Genomic DNA, 27,912 nt, shown 5'->3' on the forward strand with positions numbered 1-27,912 from the left:
GTACATCTCTATGACTCCTATGACTAGTTTTGACTTCAGAACAGAAAATTCAGAGTTTTAGTTGAAAACCTAAAGTTTTAATTCAGATGAGTTGCTTTGCCTAGCCAGAGAACCAAGTCAGTTCAGGAAAACCAGTGACCTCAGCAGAAAAGATTGCTAGTCCATGGAGCTTCTAGGTCAGGAGAGTCTGGATAGAAATCTTCAACTTATTGAAACTCATAAAATTTAGGTCATAAAAATTGTGAAAGGTTCTTATCAAAGGAATTGTAAAATGATCACCACAGCTCAAAAAAAGGAAACTGGGGCAAGCCATGTGAGTAAAAACTAAGATATAAGTAATATTTCTGTGGAATTGAGACTGTAATGGATGGTATTGGAAAACATGCTGAAATTTTGTTTTGATGTCTGTGTTAAGATATTTCTAACTGTCTTGCTAAGTATAAAGCTAATTCACTCATTCATTCATTCATTCATTTATTATATAGGCATAGCTTTGCTTGCTTTTTTTTTGCATAATAAGATTTGTTGCCTTGTGTGAATACATTTAAATGACTAACACAATGACCAATTTCAAAAATTAATCATATGATCTATCAAGCCAGGTTTCTTTCTGGTACCTAACTTGTCTAGTATTACCATCATAAAAACCACACAACTCCAGGTTTTAGTCCAACAGGTTTATTTGGAAGTAATAGCTTTCGGCGCATTGCTCCTTCATCAGGTAACTGTGGAGCAGAATCATAAGACGCGGAATTCATAGCAAAAGATCACAGTGTCATGCATGCAATTGATACAATATATTGAACAAACCTAGTTTGCTGTTAAGTCTTTTCTCTATTAGCACAATTCTGATGGCCTTCCACTTAAAGCTCCCTTGACTTCTCTGACCCCATGGATTACAACCTTATCTTCAATCTTCCTTTCCTCTCCAAAAGTATTGAACACATTGTTCATTCCCAAATCTGTGCCAAGCTTTCCCAGAAGTCCACGTTAGGATCCCTCCATTCAGATTTCTGCCCCTGCCACAGAACTGAAATGACTCTTCTCACAGTCATGAATGACATCCTATTGGACCAAGGTAAAGGTAACCGCCTCTGTTTATTCATCTCCAGTCTTTGATATGATTGACCACACCACACATGTCTCCATTATCATCCTGCAAGTGGGACTGTTCTCACCTAGTTCTGTTCTTATCTGTCTTATCATAACCAGCGAATCAAAGACAATGGATTCTCTTCTAGCTGTTACTACTGATGATCACCAAAAATTCAGCCTTGAATCCCTTCCATTTCTCTTTTACTTGCTCAGGGACACCATCTGAGAACAGAGTATTAGTTTGCACTTGTACTCATGCCACCCAACCCCACCACAATCTCCATCTATCTCTATCTGTCTCTGAATTGGCAAAGTGTTCATCCAGTACAGGAGGGGCAAAACATTCCTCCAACTAAATACTTGGAAAGCTGAACCATTGTCTTTGGTCTGCATCACAAACTCTGCTCCCCAGTTACAATCACCATAGCTTTTCCTTGAAACAGAGTGGGGATAAACCAGACTGTTCACAACTTTGGTGAGACTTTTGACTTCAGCTTTTGATCTCATATTCACACTATCACTAGGATTGTCAATTTCCACCATTATAACTACAACGAACTTGGTCATTATTATCTCAACACATCTGCTCATGGAGGCCTCTTCTATGCCTCTATTAGTTCCAAATTTGACTGTTTCCAATGCACTTTTGGATGGGCTTCCACATTATAACATCCAAATATTCTACATTGCATGAAGCCATATTCTCTATCACTTCTGAGCTCTCTGATGTACAGTCTGTATTTCTCTGTCTTAATATCTATTTATGTGAGCTTTGTAGAAATTTTACTTGCTGTCCCTATGAAGCACCTTGTGATATTTATACTATTTTACAGTAGGCTATATAATTATGATATGTTGTTCTTCATGTTGCATCCCCTTTCAACTTTCATCCAGGTGCTTCACAAAATGGCTAACATTTGAGAATGAAAACCAGAATTGACAGCATGGATTTGAATAATACCTCAAACCTGAGGACAAAATTGCAGCTAAACCGGTTCTCAAACAAGTAATGACTGGCTGAGAAAGAATGGCAGATTAGTCATCACCCCACCTAGAAAGTTAAACTCAGGTAGGGCTATTTCTGTATCTTTCATCCTCTCCCACATACATCCCCCCAAATCCCACCACACCCTCATCACAGGTCATTTCGCTGATACATTACACCCAAAAAAAAAAGGTGAGTTGTATAATGAGGGGCCTCAATGGGACATGTATAGAACACAATTGGCTTTATTAGTTTGTCACCAGCACAAAACAAATGCCCATTGTTCACATACCTGATCAAATATGACAGATAAGGAAAGAACTTGCATTTCTGAACCACAGCCAAAGAAGTATTTTAAAAATTTAGTCACTGTTTGTAAAAGATGAGGTGGCAAGTGAAGGGTGAAGAGGGGTCAGCAGCAAGGGCAAGGGGCTGGCTTTCAAACCCACCCCACCCTCTTAGAATGCCAGGTCTCCCAATCAGCTTCTGAATGCCTTTGAATGAGATGCACCCCCAGTGAAACTTGCAGTTTTATTGCTATGTATCCCCTTTCGCACCTCCTGTTCATCTTTAGCTTAACAAGAACATTAATTTCTCACTTAAGAGCCTCAATTGATGGTAAGGTGGGAAGGTAGCCCAAGGATCTTCCTGGTACAGATTTAAATGGGACAGAGATGGAATAATGCCATGGTCTGCATCCCTTGTATAATTAAATTTATCCCCCCAGCCCCATCATCAAACCAACCTGGGGAGAACACAAGATTCCTGACCTGGATTGGACCTAACCTCACACGTCTACCTCTAAGAAAAGAGCCAGACCAGTTAAACTACAGTAACACTTCAACTATGAATAGATAACCATAAGAACAAAATAATCCAATACCTCTGAAGCAGTTATTTTCAATAGTACTGTAAGGAAACGTCATATATTCAGTGCCATCTCATGTTATCCCCTGTGGCCTTTACAACTGGAAGTTTACAATTCTAAACCATTACCTGAACATACAATAGTGTGACCAGAGATGATGGATGTGGTGGAGATTATGGGAATGGAGTGATTGTAACCAAGACAATGCCAGGGAGAATGGAGGTGTAACTGCAGACAGTGATGGGAAGTATTACAAGAAGATTGGACAGGGTACAACTGTTGTAGAATGGGGATAAATAGGGGTGTTGATGTAACAGTAACATCCTTATGTTGCATCGACTGGACACTATCATCTTCTATGAATCTGCCAGGCAAAATTACATCAGGACTGTGGAGCCTCAAATATATGAGCAGAGGGAAGTGGTTAGAGATCAATTTAATAGAGATCTGCCAAATTATAAATGGCTCTGATACAATAAATAAGAAGAAATCATCCTCCCCAGTGCCAGGAGGGTTGTAATATGAGGACGCATATTTAAAATCCTGAGCAGAAGAATAAGAGAGTGGATCAGGAGAGTTTTTTAAGCAGCAAAATGTTCTGGTCTGGAATGTGCACTGATTGAAAGGGATGTAGATTCAATATTAACTTTCAAAAGTTAATTAGATAAGTACTTGAAACATTTGCAGGGAACGGGGAATGAGCAGGGGAGTGGGACTAATTGGATAACTCTTTACAAGACCTGGCACAGGTATAATGGGCCAAACGATTACCTCTGTGCTGTAAGATTTTGTGATCTCCCAATGCTAACTCTGCTGCAAATACTTTAAATATTTTGGACTCACTTTAAACTTACAATGAATATCAATCAGACCAAAGTCTGATGCATAAGCAAATATGCCTATATTGGATAAAAATAGAGCCTGTGTTTTTTGATTATGCATCACGGTATTAATGAATCAAACTGAAATATGTTTGGATACATAAACACAAGGTCTGGGACAGTACATCCACCTAACCAACAACAACCTGCATTTATGTAGCTATTTCAATTTAGCAAAAACATCTCAAGGTTCTGCATAGGATGGTTATGAAGTAGAATTTCACACCAAGACATGAAAGAGATATTAATGAAGAGAAGTGAATGCTTAGTCTAAGGGGTAGATTATAAGAAGCATTTTAAAGAAAGGGAGAGTGTGGAGAGAGATTGTTGGATAATGGAAAAATAATCCTTGCTGCAGCTCTTAATCATGATGATGAGACAAATTCAAACCAGTAATTCATGAGATTGTCTATAACTATCATAATAAAACTAAAAAGTATAAATTAATAAAAGGATTGCACTCTGTTTAAATTTCAACACTAGCATCTTTTGTTAACCTTAATTTTATTTGCTCTACTATTGCTGACTAAGCTCAAAGCTTTCCCTAAACTCGCAACCTCTCTCTAGCCTTCTTTTAGATGCTGCTTAAAGGCTCTTTCAGCCAAGCTTTTGATCAGTGTCCAAATATCCCCTTATGTGGCTCAGTATCAAATTTTCATCAGAATGCATCCTTGCAAAGTACCCTGGAATGTTTTCACTGTGTTTTAAGGTATTGCATAAATGCAAATTGCTGCTGTTGATTAATTGCATCTCTTTCGGAAGAGCTGGCACCATTGCAAAATGCCAAATGGTTTCCTTTTGTGCCATAAGATTGTGAGTATTAGGGAAGATGAAGTTCCTACTGGCTTTGATCACTTCTTTCCAGTGTTACCTCTGGTGAGTGCCTACATGGCACCTTGTGTTTGCATTGTAGCTCTTTTGGTAGCACTTACCTCTGAATCACACGACTCTGGATTCTAAGTCATGAGGGCAACAATAGAACTTAGAACATGGAACCAATCTGAAGTCTATCTATCCTACTCTATTCTATTTTCATCCATATGTTTATCCAATGACCACTTAAATACCCTTAAAGCTGGTGAATCTACTATAGTTGCAGGCAGGGTGTTCCACGCCTCTACTACGGAGTAAATAAACTACCTCTGACATCTGTCCTACAACTATCACCCCTCAATTTAAAGCCATCACCATCTGAGCAAAAAGGCTCTCACTGACCACTCTAACTCTTTGGTTATCTTATATGTCTCAATTAAGTCACTCTCAACCTTCTTCTCTCTAATGAAAACAGCCCCGAGACCCTCAGCCTTTCCTCATAAGACCTTCCCTCCATACCAGGCAACATCTTGGTAAATCTCCTCTGAACCCTTTCCAAAGCATCCACATCCTTCCTATAATGCAGTGACCAAAACTTGATGCAATACCCCCAGTGTGGCCGCACCAGAGTTTTGTACAGCTGCAACATGACCACATGGCTCTGAACCTCAATACCTCTACCAATAAAAACTAAGTTAAAAATCACACAACACCAGGTTATAGTCCAACAGGTTTAATTGGAAGCACACTAGCTTTCGGAGCATCGCTCCTTCATCAGGTGGTAGTGGAGGGCTCAATCCTAACACACAGGATTTATAGCAAAAATTTACAGTGTGATGTAACTGAAATTATACATTGAAAAATTGATTGTCTGTTAAGCCTTTCATCTGTTAGAATACTGTGCAAGTTTCACTTCTTTCATGTGTAAATCGCAAAACCTTTTTTTAAAAAAAGTTGCATTCTCGGGTTAGCTGTTAACAATGGTGATAGCTAAACAATATTTTGAAGGTGTTAGCCCCCTGTGTTCTCTGTCTATGCCATGATTGATTCTAATCTAAAAAGTCAGATAATGGAGTTTTACATGAATGCATGCAGTTTTTGAGCAAAGTACAATGTAACCCTACAAGTACAAATTCACCCCATAAAGTATATGTGTGCATGTGGGTCTTTGTCTGTCTGTGTGTGTGTGTCTGTCTGGGATCGGCGTTGTGAGTGTGAGAAAGTGTATGTGTGTGTGTAGTGAGTGCAGAGTGCCTTAAGTCTGTGAGGGAGTGCATGTGCGAGTGTGGGAGTGTGTGTGTTTGTAAGGATGTGTGTGGGTGTCTGTGTGCGCACCTGTGTATATATGTGTATATGTGTGTATAGGAGTGTCTATGTGTGTGTGAGAGTGTGTGTTGGAGTATCTGTGTGTGTGTATAGTGCAATGGTGGCCACCTGTAATGTGACATGAACCCAAGGTCCCAGTTGAGGCCCTTCCTATGGGTACAGAACTTAGCTATCAGCCTCTGCTCGGTAGAGTGTGGACATAGATACCACCATTACACGTGGGGACACCTCCCACTATGTACGTGGCAGGTACTTATGTGACTCAGCCAACGTTGTCTATCTTATACGTTGCAGGCAAGGATGCCCTGAGGCATGTACATTGGGGAAACCAAGCAAAGGCTATGACAACGGATGAATGTGCACCCGCACAACAATCAACAGACAGGAGGGTTCCATCCCAGTTGGGGAACACTTCAGTGGTCCAGGGCACTCGACTTCGGACCTTCGGGTGACCATCCTCCAAGGTGGACTTCGGGACAGGCAGCAGTGAAAAGTGGCCGAGCAGAGGCTGATAGCTAAGTTCCATACCCATAGGGAGGGCCTCAACTGGGACCTTGGGTTCATGTCACATTACAGGTGACCACCATTGCACTATACACACACACACACACTCTCTCTCTCACACACACACACACAGGCACTCCTATACGCACATTCACACGGACACACATATACACAGACGCGCACACAGACACCCACAAACACCCTTACAGACACACACACTTACATATGCACCCCCTCACAGACTTAAGACACTCTGCACTGACTACACACACACATACACTTTCTCACACTCACAACCCCCAACCCAGACAGACACACACACCCAGACAGACAAAGACCCACATGCACACATATATTTTATGGGGTGAATTTGTACTTGCAGGGTTACATTGTACTTTGCTCAAAAACTGCATACATTCATGTAGAATTCTGAGCTCAAAAACTGCATGAATTCATGTAAAACTCCATTATCCCACTTTTTTGATTAGAATCAATCTAAACATCATGGCATTGACAGAGAACACAGGGGGCTAACACCTTCAACATATTGTCTAGCTATCACCAATGTTAACAGCTAACCCAAGAATGCAACTTTTAAAAAAAAGGTTTTGTGATTTAAACATGAAAGGAGTGAAACTTTCACGGTATTCTAACAAATGAAAGCCTGAACAGACAATCAATTTTTCAATGTATAATTTCAGTTACATCACAATGTAAATTTTTGCTATAAATTCTGTGTGTTAGGATTGAGCCCTCCACTACCACCTGATGAAGGAGCAATGCTCCGAAAGCTAGTGTGCTTCCAATTAAACCTGTTGGACTATAACCTGGTGTTGTGTGATTTTTAACTTTGTACACCCCAGTCCAACACCGGCATCTCCAAATCATGAATAAAAACTCACACTCTGTATATCTTCTTAACAATCCGATCAACCTGGGTGGCAACTTTCAGGGATCTATGTACATGGACACCGAGATCTCTCTGCTCATCTACATTACCATGAACCTTACCATTAGCTCAGTCCTCTTTATTCCTGTTACTCCTTCCAAAGTGAATTAACTCACACTTTTCTGCATTAAATTCCATTTGCCACCTCTCAGCCTAGCTCTGCGGCATATCTGTGTCCCTCTGTAACCTGCAGCATTCTTCAGCACTATCCACAACTCCACTGACCTTACAGTCATCTGCAAATTTACTAACCCATCCTCTACGTCCTCATCTGGGTCATTTATAAAAATGACAAACAGCAATGGTCCCAAAACAGATCCTTGCGGTACACAATCGTAAGTGAACTCCAAGGTGAACATTTCCTATCAATTACCATCCTCTGTCTCCTTTAAGCTAGCTAATTTCTGATCCAAACTGCTAAATCACCCTAAATCCCATGCCTCCGTACTTTCTGCAATGGCCGACCATAGGGATCCTTATCAAACACCTTACTGAAATCCATGTACACCATATCAACCGCTTTACCCTCATCCACCTGTTTGGTCACCATCTCAAAGAACTCAATAAGGTTTGTGAGGCACAACCTATCCTTCACAAAACTGTGTTGACTATACCTAATCAAATGATTCCTCTCTAGATGATTATAAATCCTATCTCTTATAAACTTTTCCAAAGCTTTAGCCACAACCAAAGTAAAGCTCACTGGTCGATAATTGCCAGCATTGTCTCTACTCCTCTTCTTGAACAAGGGGACAACATTTGTTATCCTCCAATCTCCAGCAGTATTCCTGTACACAATGACGATGTAAAGATCAAAGCCAAAGGCTCTGCAATTTCTTCCCTGACTTCCCAGAGAATCCGAGGATAAATCCCATCCAGCCCAAGGGATATATCTATTGTTACACTTTCCAGAATTGTTAACACCTCCTCCTTGTGAACCTCAATCCCATCTAGTCTTGTAGCCTATATCTCGGTACTGTCCTTGACATCATTGTCTTTTTCCAGTGTGAATACTGACAGAAAATATTCATTTGGCACTTCCCCTATCTCCTCAGACTCCACTACTATACTTGATTGGCCCGATTCTTTCTCTAGTCATTCTTTTATTCATGATATACCTATAGAAAGCTTTAGGGTTTTCCTTGATCCTATCTACCAACTATCTTAGGTCTCTCTTTGGGTCTTTCCTGGCCAACTTGTAACTCTCAAGTGCCCTAACTGAGCCTTCACATTTCACCTAATATAAGCCTTATTAAAGGATTCAACTCCTTTAGTAAACCATGGCTCCCTTGCTTGACCATTTCTTCCCTGCCTGACAGGTACGTACTCATCAAGGACACGCAGTACCTGTTCCTTGAATAAGCTCCACATTTCAATTGTGCCCATCCCCTGTAGTTTCCTTCCCCATCCTATACATCCTAAATCTTGTTTAATTACATCATAATTGCCTTTCCCCTGGCAATAACTCTTGCACTGCGATATATACCTATCCCTCTCCGTCACTAAAGTAAACATAACTGAATTGTGGTCACTACCACCAAAGTGCTCACCGACCTCCAAATCTCATACCTGGCCAGGTTCATTACCTAGTACCAAATCCACTGTGGCCTCTTGTTGGCTTGTCTACATCCTGTACATTTTGCACAAAAACAGAACCATCTAAAGTACTTGAACTATAGTACTTCCAGTCAATATTTGGAAAGTTAAAGCCCCCATAACAACCACCCTGTTACTCTCACTTCTATCCAGAATTATCTTTTCTATCCTTTCCTCTACATCTCTGGAACTATTTGGAGGCCAATAAAAAACTCCCAACAGGGTGACCTCTCCTTCCCTATTTCTAACCTCAGCTCATATTACCTCAGTAGACAAGTCCTCAAACATTGTTTCTGCCACCGTAATACTATCCTTGACTAACAATGCCACGCCTCCCCCTCTTTTAACATCTTAGAGTCATGGAGATGTACAGTATGGAAACAGACCCTTTGATCCAACTTATCCATGCCAGCCAGATATCCTAACCCAATCTAGTCCCACCTGCCAGCACCCGGTCCAAACCCTTCCTATTCATATACCTATCCAGATGCCTTTTAAATTTTGCAATTGTACTAGCCTCCACCACTTTCTCTGGCAGCTAATTCCATATACGTACCACTCTCTGCGTGAAAAAGTTCTCCCTTAGGTCTCTTTTATATTTTTTGCTTCTTACTCTAAATCTATGCCCACTAGTGGGCGGCACGGTGGCACAGTGGTTAGCACTGCTGCCTCACAGCGCCTGTAGACCCGGGTTCAATTCCCGACTCAGGCGACTGACTGTGTGGAGTTTGCACGTTCTCCCCGTGTCTGCGTGGGTTTCCTCCGGGTGCTCTGGTTTCCTCCCACAGTCCAAAGAGGTGCGGGTCAGGTGAATTGGCCAAGCTAAATTGCCCGTAGTGTTAGGTAAGGGGTAAATGTAGGGGTATGGGTGGGTTGCGCTTCGGCGGGTCGGTGTGGACTTGTTGGGCCGAAGGGCCTGTTTCCACACTGTAAGTCTAATCTAATCTAGTTCAGGACTACCCCAACCCAGAGAAAAGACTTTGTCAATTTATCCTATCCATGCCCCTCATGATTTTATAAACCTCTATAAGGTCACCCCTCAGTCTCTGATGGTCCAGGGAAATCAGCCCTAGCCTATTCAACCTATCCCTATAGCTCAAATCCTCCAAGCCTGGCAACATCCTTGTAAATCTTTTCTGAACCCTTTCCAGTTTCACAACATCTGGAGACCACAATTGCATGCAATATTCCAAAAGTGGCCTAACCAATGTCCTGTGCAACCGCAATATGATCTCCCAACTCCTGTATTCAATACTCTGAAGAAGATTCCTGAAGAAGGGCTCATGCCCGAAACGATTCTCCTGCTCCTTGGATGCTGCCTGACCTGCTGCGCCTTTCCAGCAACACATTTTCAGCTTCAATACTCTGACCAATAAAGGAAAACATACCAAACTCTGCCTTCACTAACCTATCTACCTGCGACTCCACTTTCAAGGAGCTATGAAATTGCACTCCAATGTCTCTTTATTCATAAAGATGGCACTAGCAGCCTTCATTCTAAGTGTATAAGTCTTGCTAAGGTTTGCTATCCCAAAATGCAGCACCTCGCATTTATCTAAATTAAACTGCAGCTGCCACTCCTCAGCCCATTGGCTCATCTGATCAAGATCCTGTTGTAATCTGAGGTAACCTTCTTCATTGTCCACTGCACCTCCAATTTTGGTGTCATCTGCAAACTTACTAACTATACCTCTTACACTCACATCCAAATCATTTATATAGATGATGAAAAGTAGTGGACCCAGTACCGATCCTTGTGCCACTCCACTGGTCACAGGCCTCCAGTCTGAAAAACAACCCTCCACCACCACCCTCTCTCTTCTACCTTTGAGCCAGTTCTGTATCCAAATGGCTAGTTCTCCCTGTATTCCATGAGATCTAACCTTGCTAACGAGTCTCCCATGGGGAACCTTGTCAAATGCTTTACTGAAGTCCATATAGATCACGTCTACCACTCTGCCCACATCAATCCTCTTTGTTACTTCTTCAAAAAACTCAATCAAGTTTGTGAGACATGATTTCCCATGCACAAAGCCATGTTGACTATCCCTAATCAGTCCTTGCCTTTCCAAATATATGTACATCTTGTCCCTCAGAATTCCCTCCAGCAACTTCGTGGGCGGCACGGTGGCACAGTGGTTAGCACTGCTGCCTCACAGCGCCTGAGACTCGGGTTCATTTCCCGACTCAGGCGATTGACTGTGTGGAGTTTGCACATTCTCCCCGTGTCTGCGTGGGTTTCCTCCGGGTGCTCCGGTTTCCTCCCACAGTCCAAAGATGTGCGGGTCAGGTGAATTGGTCATGCTAAATTGCCCGTATTGTTAGGTAAGGGGTAAATGTAGGGGTATGGGTGGGTTGCGCTTCGGCGGGTCGGTGTGGACTTGTTGGGCCGAAGGGCCTGTTTCCACACTGTAAGTAATCTAATCTAAAGTAATCTAATCTAAAACTTGCCCACCACTAATGTCAGGCTCACCATTCTATATTTCTCTGGATTGTCTTTCTTAAGTAATGGCACCAGGTGAGCCAACCTCAAGTCTTCCAGCACCTCACCTGTGACTATCAATGATACAAATATCTCAGTAAGAGGCCCAGCAATCGCTTCCCTAGCTTCCCATAGAGTTCTAGGATACACCTGATCAGGTCCTGGGAATTTATCCACTTTTATGCATTTCAAGATATCTAAAACTTCCTCCTCTGTAATATGGACATTTTTCAAGATGTCACCATTTATTTCTCTACATTCTATATCTTGCATGTCCTTTTCCACATTAAACACTGATGCAAAAAACTAATTTAGTATCTCCCCCATCTCCTGTGACTCCACACAAAGGCCGCCTTGCTGATCTTTGAGGGGTCCCATTGTCTCTCTAGTTACTTTTTGTACTTGTAAAAAATGTACTTGTAAAAACCCTTAGGATTCTCCTTAACTCTACTTGCCAAAACTATCTCAAGTCCCATTTTACCCCTTCTGATTTCCCTCTTAAGTATACTCCTACTGCCTTTATACTCTATCCTGTCTATACTTGACATATGCTTCCTTCTTTTTCTAAACCAAAACCTCAATTTCTTTAGTCATCAGCATTCCCTACACTACTAGCCTTTCCTTTCACCCTAACAGGATGAGTCCACTGTCTCTAGACTCTTGTTATCTCCTTTCTGAAGGCTTCCCATTTTCCAGCCGTCCCTTTACCTACGGACGTCTGTCCCCAATCAGCTTTTGAAAGTTCTTGTCTAATATCGTCAAAATTAGCCTTCCTCCAATTTAGAATTTCAACTTTTAGATCTGGTCTATCCTTTTCCATCACTATTTTAAAACTATTAGATTTATGGTCGCTGGCCCCAAAGTGCTCCTCCACTGACACTTCAGTCACCTGCTCTGCCTTATTTCCTAAGAGTAGGTCAAGTTTTGAACCTTCTCTAGTAGGTACATCCACAAACTTAATCAGAAAATGTTCTTGTACACAGTGAACAAATTTCTCTCCATCCAACACTATGGCAGTCCCAGTCTATGTTTGGAAAATTAAAATCCCCTCCCATAACCATCCTATTATTCTTACAGATAACTGAGATCTCCTTACAAGTTTGTTTCTCAATTTCCCGCTGACTATTAAGGGTCTATAATACAACCCCAATAATCTTCTCTGTTCTTACTGAAACATCTAAACACAGGAACCTGCAACAACCATTCCTGTCCCTGCTCTATCCATGTCTCCAAAATGGCCACAACATTGAAGTCCCAGGTACCAACCCATGCTGCAAGTTTTAGATTAGATTAGATTACTTACAGTGTGGAAACAGGCCCAACAAGTCCACACCGACCCGCCGAAGCGCAACCCACCCATACCCCTACATATACCCCTTACCTAACACTACAGGCAATTTAGCATGGCCAATCCACCTGACCTGCACATCTTTGGACTGTGGGAGGAAACCGGAGCACCCGGAGGAAACCCACGCAGACACAGGGAGAACGTGCAAACTCCACACAGTCAGTCGCCTGAGGCGGGAATTGAACCCAGGTCCCTGGCGCTGTGAGGCAGCAGTGCTAACCACTGTGCCACTGTGCCGCCCTTATCCACCTTATTCCGGATGTACCTAGCGTTGAAATAGATTCACTTCAAGTCACCTTTCTGCTTGTTGGTGAACTCTTACAACCTTGGTACCTCATTTCTGATCTCATTGTTGTCAACCTCCTGGACACTGGAACTACAATTTAGGTTCCCACGCCCCTGCTGAATTAGTTTAAACCCTCCTGAAGAGCATTAGCAAATTTCTCCCCAGGATATTGGTACCCCTTTGGTTCAGGTGAAGATTGTCCTGTTTGTAGAGGTCCCACCTCCCTCAGAATAAGCCCCAATTATCCAGGTATCCAAAACACTCCCGCCCTCACCATCCCTGTAGCCATATGTTCAACTCCTCTCTCCCCCTATTTCTTGCCTCATTAGCACGTGGCATGGGCAACAAACCAGAAATAACAACTCTGTTTGTTCTCGCACTAGCTCCCTGAATTACTGCCTTAAGCCCCCATCCTTTTTCCTACTTATGTTGTTAGTGCTTATATGGACCATGACTTACGGCTGCTCCCCCTCCCCCTCAAGGATCCCAAAAATATGATCCAAGACATCACAAACCCTGCACCTGGAAGGCAAAACACCTACCATGAATCTCATTCGTTCCCACAGAACCTCCTATCTCCTAACTATGGAGTTCCCAATGACTAATGCTCAAGCAAGACTGACATGCCAGTGTAGTGATAAGGAGGTGCTGCCCTGTCAGATGCTCCATCTTTTGGATAAGATGTTAAACCGAGATTCTATTAGCTTGTTAGTGTGAATGTAAAAGATTCCATCACACTATATGACGGATGCCAATGGAGTTCTCCTTCATATCCTTGCCAATATTTATGTCAACCAACATTATGAGAGAAACAGGAGACTCATAGGAGAACTGGAGAAATGCATTAGAATTTCTCAAAGATTCCCTGAAGAAATAATTGGCAAAAGAAGCAATGTCAATGAGTAAACTATTTTTTAAACAGCAAGTGATTAGGATTTTGAGTGCATTGTATTTCAGTGTGTGTGAAGACACAATGGGTCAAATGGCTGTATATACTGTAATTATTCGAAGGCTCTATCTGATCATTACCACTTTGGTTATGAGAGTTGGCTGTGCCCAGATTGGCTGTCACATTACAACACTTTAAAAAATAGCTCACTGGCTCTAAAGCACTTTGAAACATACAATGGTTGTTAAATAATTCTATAAATGTAAGTCTTTTACTGCTGTTTAAGCAGAGCACACACGCAGAGACCTGTATATTTACACGACTGTGCTCCAATAGGAGGATCCAATTTCAGACAAAAGAGAGAGGACAAAGGCAGTTTATTCATTGAGAAAAGCTGTAAATTCAGTGCAAAATGGAACATGAGTATAAGACAAAGCTAATCCAGCAGGTTGGCGCTATATTCTGATGCAATGGTTGAAAAACACTTCCAGTGGTTACACCCCAATAACTGAGGAAATATTTGCATTTATATAACACCTCTCATAATCTCAAGATTTCCCAAAATACTTTACAGAAAGTGTTTTTTTTAAGTTTAATTACTGCTGCAATGCTGCAATATTTATGCAGCATTCAGAAGCTAATGGTCAGATCATCTTTAAAATTTGTTTGTAGAATATGGGTGTTACTGGCTGGCCAGCATTTATTCCCTGTCCCTAGTTGTCCTTAAGGAGATGGTGATGAGCTGCCTTCTTGAATCGCTGCATTCCACCTGCTGTAGGTTGATGGATTCAGGAGGGAATTCTAGGATTTTGACTCAGAGACAATGAAGAGACAGTGATATAGTTCCAAGTCAGGATGGTGAGTGACTTGGAGGGAATATTACAGGTGGTGGTGGTCCCATGTATTTGCCGTGTTTTAGTGATGCTGGTTCAGGGATAGATCTTGGCCAAAACATCAGAACGAACTGCTCTTTTAAAAATAGCACCATAGGGTCTTTCATACTTAGCTCCGGCCTCAGTTCAGGAACTCAAATGACAGCTTCAATGGTCTGTAGTACTGAGCTGGATTATCTGCCGAGAGAGGATCCTGAGGTCTCTGGAGGGGGTTTTGAACCCAGAGATTTGTAGTGCACAGGTTGGAAGTTACATCTGATAAAAAAAAATACACTCTTTAATTAGCTGATTCAATGATGTAGAATGAAGGCTCGACAAAAATGCTGACTGTGTCCAGTTCCCACCCTCACTCCACCCACAAACCTCAGCTATAGAATGCAGTAATTCTGGATCAGTGTACATTCCAGTGACAGCTGACACACACCCACTACTCATTCTGTTTTGTGGACTTAAGCTAGCTGTATACAGCAACTCTGAGAATCAATGTTTTTTATTGCAATCTGTGATAGGCTAACTGTGGATCTGATTGAGGATAATAGGATCCCTACTGAAATGAGGGGTATAATTCTCAACTCTCCAAGATTGCGCTGCACTCTCTAAGAATCAATGATTAATCTCTTGCTCCTTTGCCACAAGATAACCCATAAGAAAATTCATTGGAACATTGAAACAAGTTGTTTATTTTCATTTTCTTCCAACATTTCTGCTAACAAGATTTGGAATGCAGGGGGATCGGTAAATGGTTCTGTTGGTCAAAAATGGTCCAATCAATTGGCCATGATTTTACAGATGACTGGGTTTCCCTGCAAAGTCAGAGTGAACTCATCTCCACCAATCATAGCAACCTTTCAGCCATGTGGAAATCTTGACCAATTACATTAGCAGCAGCTCTAAAGTCCCAGCAGCACTGGAAGCAGTAGTGCCTACTACAATCCGGGACTGGTGAGTGTCTGTTGGGGTCTGGGGGTCTCACAATGGCAAACAGTATCCACTGAAGATCCTTTAGATTACTTATAGTGTGGAAACAGGCCCTTCAGCCCAATAAGTCCACACCGACCCTCCGAGAGCAACCCACCCAGACCCATTCCCTAACATGTACCCCTTCACCCAACACTATGGGCAATTTAGCATGGCCAATTCACCTGACCTGCACATATTTGGACGTGGGAAGAAACCGGAGCACCTGGAGGTGGACCCACACAGACGCGAGGAGAATGTGCAAACTCCACACAGACAGTTGCCTGAGGCAGGAATTGAACCCAGGTCTCAGGCGCTGTGTGGCAGCAATGCTAACCACTGTGCCACCATGCCGCCCAGGCAGACTAACTCACGCATCCCCATCTGCTTCTAAACTCCTTAATCAGTGTTAAGACCATAAGAATTGGAGCAGAAATTAGGCCAGTCAGCCCAACAAATCTGTTTTGCCATTCAATCATGGCTGATAAGTTTCTCAACTCCATTCTCCCACTTTTTCCACATAATCCTTGATACTCAAGAACCTATCTATTTCAGACTTAAATATACTCAGTGATCTGGCCTCCACAGCCTTCTGTGGCAATAAAATCCATAGATTCACCACTCTCTGGCTGAAGACATTTCTCCTTATGTCCATTCTAAAAGGTCTTCCCTTTACTCTGAGGCTATGCTTTTGGGTCCTAGATATTGAAATTCCCCATGATCACTGTAACTTTGCCTTTCCTACATATCTTTTCTATCTCCTGGCGTACCTTGAACCCCAGCACCATTTCAATCCATTTAAAATATGCTTCTGTCCTCTAATGCTGCAACTATTGTTGTCAAACAGATGCAAGGACAATTTGTGTACACAGATAGGTTCCCAGCTCATGGATTTGACCAGGCTGCATTTCTGGGCTGCTTGCTTACTCTCCTAGCGCTCACTCACTTTGTGCCTGACTGGGTGTTCAAAGCATCCCAGTTTGCTTTGCCTTGCCTTTTTAGCGCATTATCCCCTCTGCCAGAGCTAACAGGTTCATAATACCTTTTGTCTTTACTTGCCTATTAGCCCAGACACAAAATCAGGCAGTTTATCAGCCATCCTCAGTCAAGAGGCATGGACGTGTCACTGTATCACGTATTGTTAATCTCACATCTGCCACCAGGTGTCAGCAGCATATGTGGCAAACCACATTGCACGTGCTTCAACCGAATGGCCATGTCTCAAAATCTAAGGGGAGTTGTTCTCAGTCGATGGAGGCACTTTTCAGTCAGGGGCCTTACACAGTAAGTCAAGGGTTATACCCGGTATCAGTCCAGCGCTGTCATTCAGCTGCTTGAGATGGTCAAGGTCAAGATCCTGTCTTTGTAAAGGGTAAGAAACCACATGCCAGGAACCCTACTACCTATTTTGTCTCTTTCTGCCCTACTGTGGGACATTTTCTCCTAAAATGAGAGAAAGGGATGGATTATGGGAGATGAAAGCGGGTTGCACAGCTGTTTGTACTGGTGCAGGCGAGGGAAAGATGATAAGGTGTCCTGAGTAAGTGATTGGGCAAGGCACATAGCGTTAGTGATGTGGGGAACTGGGTGAGTAAGAGCAAATGGGGAAGACGTTGCAGGCAATAGTGAGAGAATGACACAGCATGAGGCTTGGTGGAAGGTTGTGCAGTAGCAGAAACAGATTGATTACGAGATATGGGCGGCACGGTGGCACAGTGGTTAGCACTGCTGCCTCACAGCGCCTGTAGACCCGGGTTCAATTCCCGACTCAGGCGACTGACTGTGTGGAGTTTGCACGTTCTCCCCGTGTCTGCGTGGGTTTCCTCCGGGTGCTCCGGTTTCCTCCCACAGTCCAAAGATGTGCGGGTCAGGTGAATTGGCCAAGCTAAATTGCCCGTAGTGTTAGGTAAGGGATAAATGTAGGGGTATGGGTGGGTTGCGCTTCAGCGGGTCGGTGTGGACTTGTTGGGCCGAAGGGCCTGTTTCCACACTGTAAGTCTAATCTAAAAAAAATATCAGAGACAAAAATGGTGAAACTCATTGACCTTATTCCTACATTGGGTCATAGTAGAAATTAACGTTGAACAAAAATCTCAACAGGCCATATGGAGAGAAGTCCTCCATGAAACTTGACAGAAAAGAACATTTTGCCACAATATGATAAGATTCAGTGCAATTTCTTTGTTAAATTGATTATTCTTCAAGCATGTTGAGCTGCTGCTCCACATTGGCTTGTGAATATTTCACAATCCATCATAGCATGCTCTCAGTTCTTTATCAGGAGTGCTGCTAACAATATCATATAAGCAATGTACATCTGTTTCAGTTGTTTATGTGTCACATCCAGACAATATTTATGGAACTGGAGTAACATTCTTTGCAGGTTTTTTGGAACAGATGACTTGAGGAGAATGTTTTTAAGTGGCTTGTCATCAAACGCAACTATCACTATCAGTAGATACTGATCACAAGCAAAGACAATGCCCTGGTGGTCTTCCTTGATCTGAGTGTAGCATTATTCTCTGACATAAATGCCTAGATGTTTGTCCTTGCTAATTGGGGTTTCTCCAAATCCTGTCTCACTGCAGGATGACTTCATCATTTAGATTGGATAAGATTAGATTAGATTTTCTACAGTGTGGAAACAGGCCCTTCGGCCCAACCAGTCCACACCGTCCCTCCAAAGAGTAATCCACCCAGACCCATTTCCCTCTGACTAATGCTGCTAACACCACGGGCAATTTAACAGGGCCAATTCACCCTACCTGCACATTTTTGGACTGTGGGAGGAAACCGGAGCATCCGGAGGAAACCTACGCAGATACGACGAGAACGTGCAAATTCCACACAGTCATCAAAATGGTTCCACACTGGTGTTGACCTCTCAAGGTTATTGATTTTACTTACTCTTGTTCTTGTTGTCCTTGACTGTGAGTTAATGTATAGGTCACACTCCTCAGACAAAATAGGCAAGAAATTTGTTAACCGTAGTTGACAAATCCAATTACTCATTGCACTAACTTTACACCTGTTGATCACCACATCACTCAGCTCTCCCCTCTTCAAGATCTAGGCAAAGACCTTTTGCTGTCAGTACATGATCCATACACTCAACTTGGGTATCTTTAATTGCAATTTTTTCTTGTTCAGGTTCATCTGGCAAGGTATGTCTAGAAGTCGCATTAGATTTTGATTGTGGTGGGCAGTAGCTTCTTCCATTGTGATTCCGTATCCATAAACTAGCATAATATCTACCATGCTTTCTATTTTTGGAAGACCACTGATTATATCATGTTGCCTGCATTCATACCCTGGAGCCATGGAAATGCTAAACACCATGCACAAACATCAGTATTTCACAAACCCATGTCCAGAATGGCAGAATGGATAGCATGGCGGCTCAATGGTTAGCATTGCTACCTCACGGGGCCAGGGACCTGGGTTCGATCCCAGCCTCAGGCGACTATGTGGAATTTGCACATCCTCCCTGTGTCTGCATGGGTTTTCTCCCACAGTCCAAAGATGTTTAGGCTAGGTGGATTAGCCATGGAAATACAGGGTTAGGCCAGGGTTGAGTAATCTGTCCTTTTGGCACAAATATACAAGTACTGCTATCACATAACCTCAACCTTACTTTTGAGATCTTCATTTTTGGATCATCGTGTTCAGCCACTTTGCATAGGTCTGTAAAGGACATGATGTTGTAAAGAGATAACAGTGTCTATCTGACATTTCACATAACCTTGGTGTTCTCTTTCTGCAGTCCTCATTCCACAGTCACAAACCATTTATCACCTATCACCCTGATTGAACAAACATATTATATGGTAAAGAGTGAATCTTCAGCTGTTCTCTCTCCAGTCGCCATCTGTACTTACGTGCTCATGATTTTTTTCTGGCCAAAGAATTATACTCAAAATGATTCCACTTCTTACAGTGAGAACACTGCTTTCCCCACACTGAACATGACTTCTTTTCCTTAATGTGATATCCTCCTCAGTATTTGCATCCTGCTGTTTATCAATGATGTTTCTGTCCTTTTGACCTGAAATGTCTGTCAGCATAATACAAGACTTGGTATATTCTTCCATGAGTATGTTCCAGTTGCTAATTGATAACCTTAGTGCTTCCGCACATGTTGATCATTTTGCTGACAGTACTTTTCACTTCTCTGTGAACATGCTCTCACTGCAGAGTTTCTTATACCTAATACAATGTTATTTTCAATTAGACCATATTCTAGTTGTGCAGATTCACAGGATTCTGAGAGCTGTTAATATACTCACATATTGATGAACGAACTCTTTTTCACCTATGATCCTAACACATAGCATTCATAAGTTGTCCTCACTTGGGATTAAAATAACACATTCAAAGCTTTCTAAATTTCTGCAGTCTGTTTTTCCCAATCTTTGTAGAGATTTAGGGGAATACATTTTGAAACAGTCTCTCCCCAACAGTGATGCAAATTATAGCTACTCATAGCTGCTCTAAATTGTTAAATAAATCTGTCACAATCTTGTAGATTTGTTACTGTAAGTGGAAAAATTGAGAGTTCCGTTTCAGTCACCTCTAATTTCAACTGATGTTGGGAGAGAAAGAAATGCTGCCGCTCTGTTTTAACCAGTGCTTTCCACAGCACTCTACTTTCTAAAAATTCATTTTCTGCAGCATGTAGCAGCTTTCAGCAGTCCTGCACATTCTAGTTTTAATTAAATAATTTAACAACTTTTACTTTTCTATATCTCTTCAAAAATCAGTCTTAGTTCCAGTCCAACAGTATTTTACAGTTTGCAGGACAACAGTCTCACTTGTACCGTGTCTTTATTGCACTGATTCCAACTTGGATATTTGCAGTGAGTGCCTCATAGAAAAGGTCACTTGACTACACCAAGCTGGGAAGCAATTTGTACAGTTTGATTCCAAACAGGACACTAATGTAATCAGACTGCTTTCTTGTTCCGTTTCCTTTTGTTATTCAAAGACATCAGATTCAACAGAATAATATAATTTTCTTTAATAAGTTCATATTATGCAATTCAACATTCAATACCGATTAAATCACTCAACACAATCCCATTCGCACAAACTCTTATTAGTGAGTTCACAATTCAATGCTGAACTCAGGTACTATGTTTCACCATGCCAGACCAACTACAGCAAACATTAGTTTGTTCAAACACTTATAACAATTCCAACATTTGATGTACACATTCCATGCGTACTACAGTAAAATTCACATTAGCTGGGACATGGCAACCGGAATGCTCTACCAACCAAAATCTCTGGTAATCATCCCCACCCCACAATGGCCATGAACCATGTATATGTTAAACTTTTTCATTTTCCTTCGAGGGTGATATTCGAGATTTAAAACTATTTATTCAAAGTTTCCTGAATTATGGTGCTTCCCCCTTCTTTAGAGAGAGGGTGTGTTCACAAAATGCAGCAATGCATCTCAGTAATAGCTAGGAAGTGGTGCATTGGACCAAATCAGCACAAAAAGCGTTAAGTGTTTCATGTCATCCATCCCTTTCCCTGCTATTCATAGTGATTTAATTACTGCCTTCTTTACAAAGCTTTATAAAGGTTGTCTTTATTGTCTAGTTCTTCCTATCTGAGGCATTCAAAAGTATAACTATGCAAGGCAATGCGTATTTTATCAACATCTCCATTGTTACTATTAGGCAACTCCCTAATAACCGGCATTTTTATTTACTAGCACCACCCATTCTTAGTGTGTGCACCGAATAACGCACATTTTACAGTAATACCTATTTACAATATTCTAAAAGACACAAAATGCAGCCTTCAGATTAAATGGAACCAATATGCATTTGCTCATTAATCTTTCACAATGATTTTATCGTGTAGTTTCAGATCCCCTCAAGCTCTGTATTAATTTATTATCATTAAGTGATCAAACGCTTCAACCTGAATGGGCAACTTTCCTTCTTTTTCAATATCTTCCTTGGCTTACATGTTACTCCAAACCCACAGCAATGTGAATGAATTTTAACTGCTTCTGAAATAGCCTACGGAGCCACTTGTTTCAGGGACAATTAGGGATAGGCAATAAATGCTGACTCTACCAGCAACACCGATGTCCCATGTGTAGTGACAGTAACAAAGGAAGGTCAGCCAGTTGAACATCATAAAATATGCATTCCCTGATTTAGGCTGTTAATCTGGTCCAATCAGGGAGACCTTGCTGATGTAAAAGAATGAATCTCAGGGATATTGAGATGCTGAATGCCTGACTCAATGAGAGGCAGTGCTATTGTGTAAGGCTACGCATTTGTAAATAAAGCATTATTGATGATGGGATGCTGGTCTCTGAAGTGTTATTTCACCATGAAAGTTTTTATTTTAAAAATAAGGTCCTTCCTATCACTCTGTATAGGCTATTTATAATCTTATGCACCCTAATTAAAATCCCCTGTGCTTCCTTTGTTCCATCCAAAACAGCCCCAGCTGGTCCAGTCTTTCTCGTTGCTGAAGTTCCTCATTTCTGACAACATGCCTGGCTCTAAAATCATTGAATATTAACACCAAGTGAAGGGGATTCTACAGAAAGGTTGACAGCTGATGACTGGTTGAGGATGAGTCAGCAATGGGTGTGAGCCATGCCCTCTGGTACATCACCATACCGGCCATTTTAAACAAGGAATAGTTGAGGTGGAAGCCATATTGGACGTTCTGCTATAATGCATGTTTCGTCAGCACAAATTGACTGTAACGCGATTGATGAATTGTGGATGTTGTTTGGATAACACAAACTTTCTACTAAACAGGTATGGTGATTTTCTATTAGCGATCTTCTACAGCGCGAGGTTACAGAGTGATCCAACAAGTATTTAAAGTTATGAAAGATTTTGAAAGTGTAGAGACATTATTAGATTAGATACCCTACAGTACAGTACCTAACTGGAAGCCATCAAGATAAGATGGTCACCAAAAAATCCCATAGGGATTCTCTTCATCAAGAGAGTAATGAGAATGTGGAACTCCCAAACTCATGGTGTAGTTAAGGGAAATGGAAGTACATAACATTAATAACAATAGATGTATATGAAAGAGTTCAGTGGGGGTGGGGGGGGTGGGAGGTTGTAATAGGAAGTTCTGGTAATAGAATTAGATTGAGGGACTTCGGTGAAGTATACATGAAACATGGTCTAATTGTAATGAACAGCATGTTTCTGTGCTGTATGTTCCATATAATCTAATTGAATAAATTAACTATGCAGTTTGAGCATCCTTTTAAAACATTATGAACGTTTGGAACGCTCTCCCTGCAAAGGCCATGGAAGTAGAGTCTCGATATTTTCAAGGCAGAGATGATGGATTTTTGAAGGCAAAGAGTGTGAACGGTTATCAGGGTAACCTGGATTTATGATTGTACTCAGCTTAACCATCGTCTTATCAAAAGGTTCTGAAGAAGTCTGAAACGCCGACTTCTCCACTGCTTGATGCTGCCTGGCTTGTTGTGTTCTTCCAGCCTCCTGCCTGGCTACTTATCAAGAGGTGAAGCAAGTTTGAAGGACTGAATGGTCCAGTCCTATTCCTTGTTTGTAAGTACAAACCTGCTTTAAAAAAAACACAAAGGTGAACTTTGAGCTGCTTCTTGAAAGTTGTTGGAACCTGTAATGTCAAAGAAACCAAATCTTTCTGACTCATCTTTTTCTGGTTTGCACAACAGAAATGTCATTAATTACTGTGGGCAGGGCAGCATTTGGAGCTGTTCATTTACTTCATAATTTACAAGAACAGTATCAAAGCTGAGAAGTTACATCAATCTGGATAGACTGAACAGGCAGGGAGGCTTCCTTCATGGTCAAAGAACAGGTTTGGGGGAAGCAGAGGGGTGAAAGTATTTGATGTAGAAAAATGTTTTTACTGTCTAAAACTTAGAGCGATAAATATAGGTAAATCACTAATAAATGCAAACACTGACTTCAGGGGATACGTTTTTACCCAGAGAGTGGTGGGAATGTGGAACTTGGAGTAATTGAAACAAGTAATCAGTGCATTTAAAGGAAAACTAGATAGGTGCAAAAGGGAAAAGCAATTTTGATGCAGTGAGATGGAGGTTGGTGGGAAGAGGTACATGTATGTGAAGGATAAAATACCAACACTGACCAGTTGAGCTAAATGGCCTGGTTCTGAACTGTTAATTCCATGTAAATCCACATAATCCACCTGGTCAACATTTTCAGTCAGACTAGCCAAATAGATGTCTTCCAAATGACAGGTTCTGAGGAAATTCTTTTTTTCCCCAACAAGGCGAATCAACATCACTTAAATCATTGAAGCTAAAATAAAGCCTCCCTTATCAGAGCATGGTCACACCCTTCAATGGGCTGGGCAGTGCACCTCTGCATTTTTGTCACTGTTGATGAATGCAAAGTATGTGTGTATTCTGCGGATGATAAAATCTGTATCTTCAGTAACAATGATTAGAATAGGAACTCTGGCTTACTTTACCTGACAGAGCACAGGAATGCTGAGATCATTGTACAAGCTCCTTCGTAACATAACCTGGTCTGGTTTTCAGACCATCACACATTGCAAAGTCCAGGGAGAGAAGCTAAGCAATGGGTGTGGAGAATAAATGATCACAACAGGAGAGAATGGATCTGGAATGGCATCAAAACCTCCCTTTAGTTATTAGCATTGTAAGCAATCTGTTGTTTGCATGATGAGTCCAAATCAAGTCGAATTAAAAGAGCCACGAACTTAAGTAGAACACAGTGGGGTCATTATTTTTAAAAAAACACTTCCTTAGATTGTTGGTACTGCCAGCATGGCCAACATCCGTTGCCCCCTCTTATGAATAGAAATAGTTCTGAATAAGTGTCACTGGACCCAAACGTTAACTCTGCTTTTTCTCCACAGATGCTGCCAGACCTGTTGAGTTTCTGCATCAATTTCTGGTTTTGTTTCAGATTTCCATCATCACATTATTCACTTTTTTTTGCTAAAATGTAGAGTTATATGCACTATCGATAGCTTTCCAAAATTAGATTATCCACTAGCCTCTTCCTAAACATCAACTTGTTGGCCTCGATCAGTCATGGACAGCAGAGAATATCCCTCTATTCAACCAAGCTTCACATTTATCTGTGAGTGTTCATGATATTCATCAAGGTGACAATATTTTTAAGGGGTTCTTTTAAAAGAAGATGTTCCTTATTCCCCTCATTCTGTTTTGAAATGTAATTAATGTCTCTTTGCTTTAAGTGACATGCAACATAGTGATCTTTTTTAAATTCTTAGGCCATCACTGGCAAGCTCATTATTTACTGCCCATTCATATGTGAGGAGGAACTTTTGGGTTTGACAGAGCTGGGTGGGCCTTTGTCATGTCCAAGTATGGTGCCACAGTTGACGTTGAGTGTTCCATCCAATTTATTCTCATTTTAATTTTCTTTAGCAGTTTGATATAATTGGTGATTTATTCGGCGGTGAAAAATTAAACATAATCTGGAATTACATTCAATAAGATTGAGTAAGAATGATAGATTTCCTCCCTTAAAGGAAATTAGTGAACCAAATGGCTCTTTAATGGCAATCTAGCAATTTCATAATCACTATATTTGACTTAATCAATTAACTAAAATTTGAATTCACCAACTGCCACGTTGATATTTGAACTCATGTCATACCAGATGATTAGTCCTTGCTGTGTGACAGTATGTGTCCAGGGACTATAATGACATGCTACCTTTTCTGTGTGTGTGTGCAGTATCAGATGCTGTGTGTTCACAAAATCATGGACTTGTCCAATGCCTTTTGAAGGTTGTGACTATTGAAGTCACAATAGATATTACTTCTGTAGACCAAACATTTGCTCTTCTGCAAAATAAAAAGTTTGCCTTTCCTCCTCTTAACACTTTTAAAATAAAGAATTCCAGCACTTATAGAAATCAGGTATATGTGCCAGTGGATTGATTCTTGAAGCATGCACATACTCTGGAAATCAATCCAGCAAACTCTATATACAGGATACTCAATTCCCCCTACTGCCTCTTCACACATTTCTTTATGTATACACATGGTGACCATATAATTGGGATCACACTGCACAAATAGGTTTTAACATTCAAATCACAATGGAGACTTCATTCCCTTGTCAGTCAGTAACCTCGATTCCCGTGTTTGCAGCTCCCAATTTCTTTTGGTGATTTACATGGGATGTGTTGCCAGTGTTACAGCAATGAGCTTAAGTCTTTGCTGCCTAGCAAGTCACTAAATTGATAAGGCATTTTAGCCATCCTTGAGAAGATGATGGTGAGCTGCCTTCTTGAACTGCTGTAGTCAATGTGTTGAAAGACCTCCCAGAGGGGCCATAGGCATCCCTTTCTGTTAGACAGAAAAAAGTAGTTTTATAGCTTGAGAAACACTACAATCAGAACTGGGGTAAGACAAAGAAGGAGCCATCAATGATCTACCACAGCAATATGGCATTAAATCCATTGATGTTGACATCATCCAGCAACAAAATTTAGCCACCTAGCCACCGAGCTGACTCACTCAGTGAAGGAATGGTGGTATATTTCCAAGTCAGGATGGTGAGTGGCTTGAAGGGGAACTTGCAGGTGGTGGTGTTCCAATGGATCAGCTGCCCTTGTCTTTCCAGGCCTTGGATTTGGAAGATGCTATTCAACAGCCCTTGATAAGTTACTGTCATGCATCTTATAGAAAACAACTCTGCTACCAGTGCATCGTGCTGGATGGAGTGAATGTTGGGATGGTAGTGGATAAGATACCTATCAAGTGGGCTGTTTGGCCTGGATGGTGTCAAGCCTTTTGAGTGTTGTTGGAGCTGCACATATCAAGGCGAGTGGGGGTATTCCAACATACTCTTGACATGTGGCTTCTGGAGGTGCTCTAGGAGACAGAAAATGAGTTTCTTGCTGCATGATTCCTAGCCTCTGATCTTCTGTGGCAGCCACTGTATATGGCTAGTCCAGTGGAATGTCTGGTCAATGGTAACCTACAGGATGCAGGGTGTGGGATTATGTATGCAGCCTTCAGCCTCCATGTGCACAGCCATCAGTTACTAAATGCACAGCCCTCAATTACTGAGAATGCAGAATTCAATTTTCATGTACAAGGTCTTCAATCACTCTGTATGCAACCCTCAATCCCCATGTACACAGCTGTCCATGTGTAAGTAGCATTTAATCACCATTTACGCAACCCAGTCCCTGTGTATATAACCTTCACTTCCTATGTATGAAACCCTGAGTCCCAGTGTATATAACCCTACGTCCCTGTGTACACATCCCTAAGTCTCTTGTGTGCAGTCCTCAGTCATGGTATGCAGCTTTAAGACAATATCTCAGTTGCCATTTACAGAATCCTCAGCCCCTGTACAGCCAGCCATCTGTTAATGATAAAACGTCACATACAGAGCTAACAGTCAGGATGGTGAGTGGCTTGAAGGTAGTGGTCTCATTGCCAATCCCAAAACTGACACACCCTCATCAAATATCTCCTGTTTAGACAGTCTGCTTCCCCTGGAACTTACTGCAGCTCAGCCATCCTTGGTTGTCCAAGCCGTTCTTACCCATCATTATCCCTTGACCTTCACTGGCTCCCAGCCTGACATACCTCAAAACACAGCTCTCAGTCCCTGTATAACCTCAGTTCCAGTACGTACACAGCTCTCAGTCCCTGTAATAACCTGAGTTCCAGCGTGTACACAGCTCAGTCTTGTATAACCTCAGTTCCAGCGTGTACACAGCTCTCAGTCCCTGTAATAACCTCAGTCCCAGCGTGTACACAACTCTCAGTCCCTGTAATAACCTCAGTCCCAGCGTGTACACAACTCTCAGTCCCTGTAATAACCTGAGTTCCAGTGTGTACACAGCTCAGTCTTGTATAACCTCAGTTCCAGCGTGTACACAGCTCTCAGTCCCTGTAATAACCTCAGTCCCAGCGTGTACACAACTCTCAGTCCCTGTAATAACCTCAGTCCCAGCGTGTACACAGCTCTCAGTCCCTGTAATAACCTCAGTCCCAGCGTGTACACAAC

At 41.7% G+C, this 27,912-nt stretch overlaps 1 protein-coding gene across 1 annotated transcript in view; it reads right to left on the bottom strand.

Annotated features, from left to right (window-relative positions):
* Positions 1-27,912, bottom strand: part of capn9 (calpain 9) — a 70,403-nt gene that overhangs the window by 40,609 nt on the left and 1,882 nt on the right. The gene's annotated exons all lie outside the window — the stretch shown is intronic.

The sequence above is a fragment of the Hemiscyllium ocellatum genome, chromosome 3 (assembly GCF_020745735.1).
Source record: "Hemiscyllium ocellatum isolate sHemOce1 chromosome 3, sHemOce1.pat.X.cur, whole genome shotgun sequence".
Classification (NCBI taxonomy): domain Eukaryota; kingdom Metazoa; phylum Chordata; class Chondrichthyes; order Orectolobiformes; family Hemiscylliidae; genus Hemiscyllium; species Hemiscyllium ocellatum.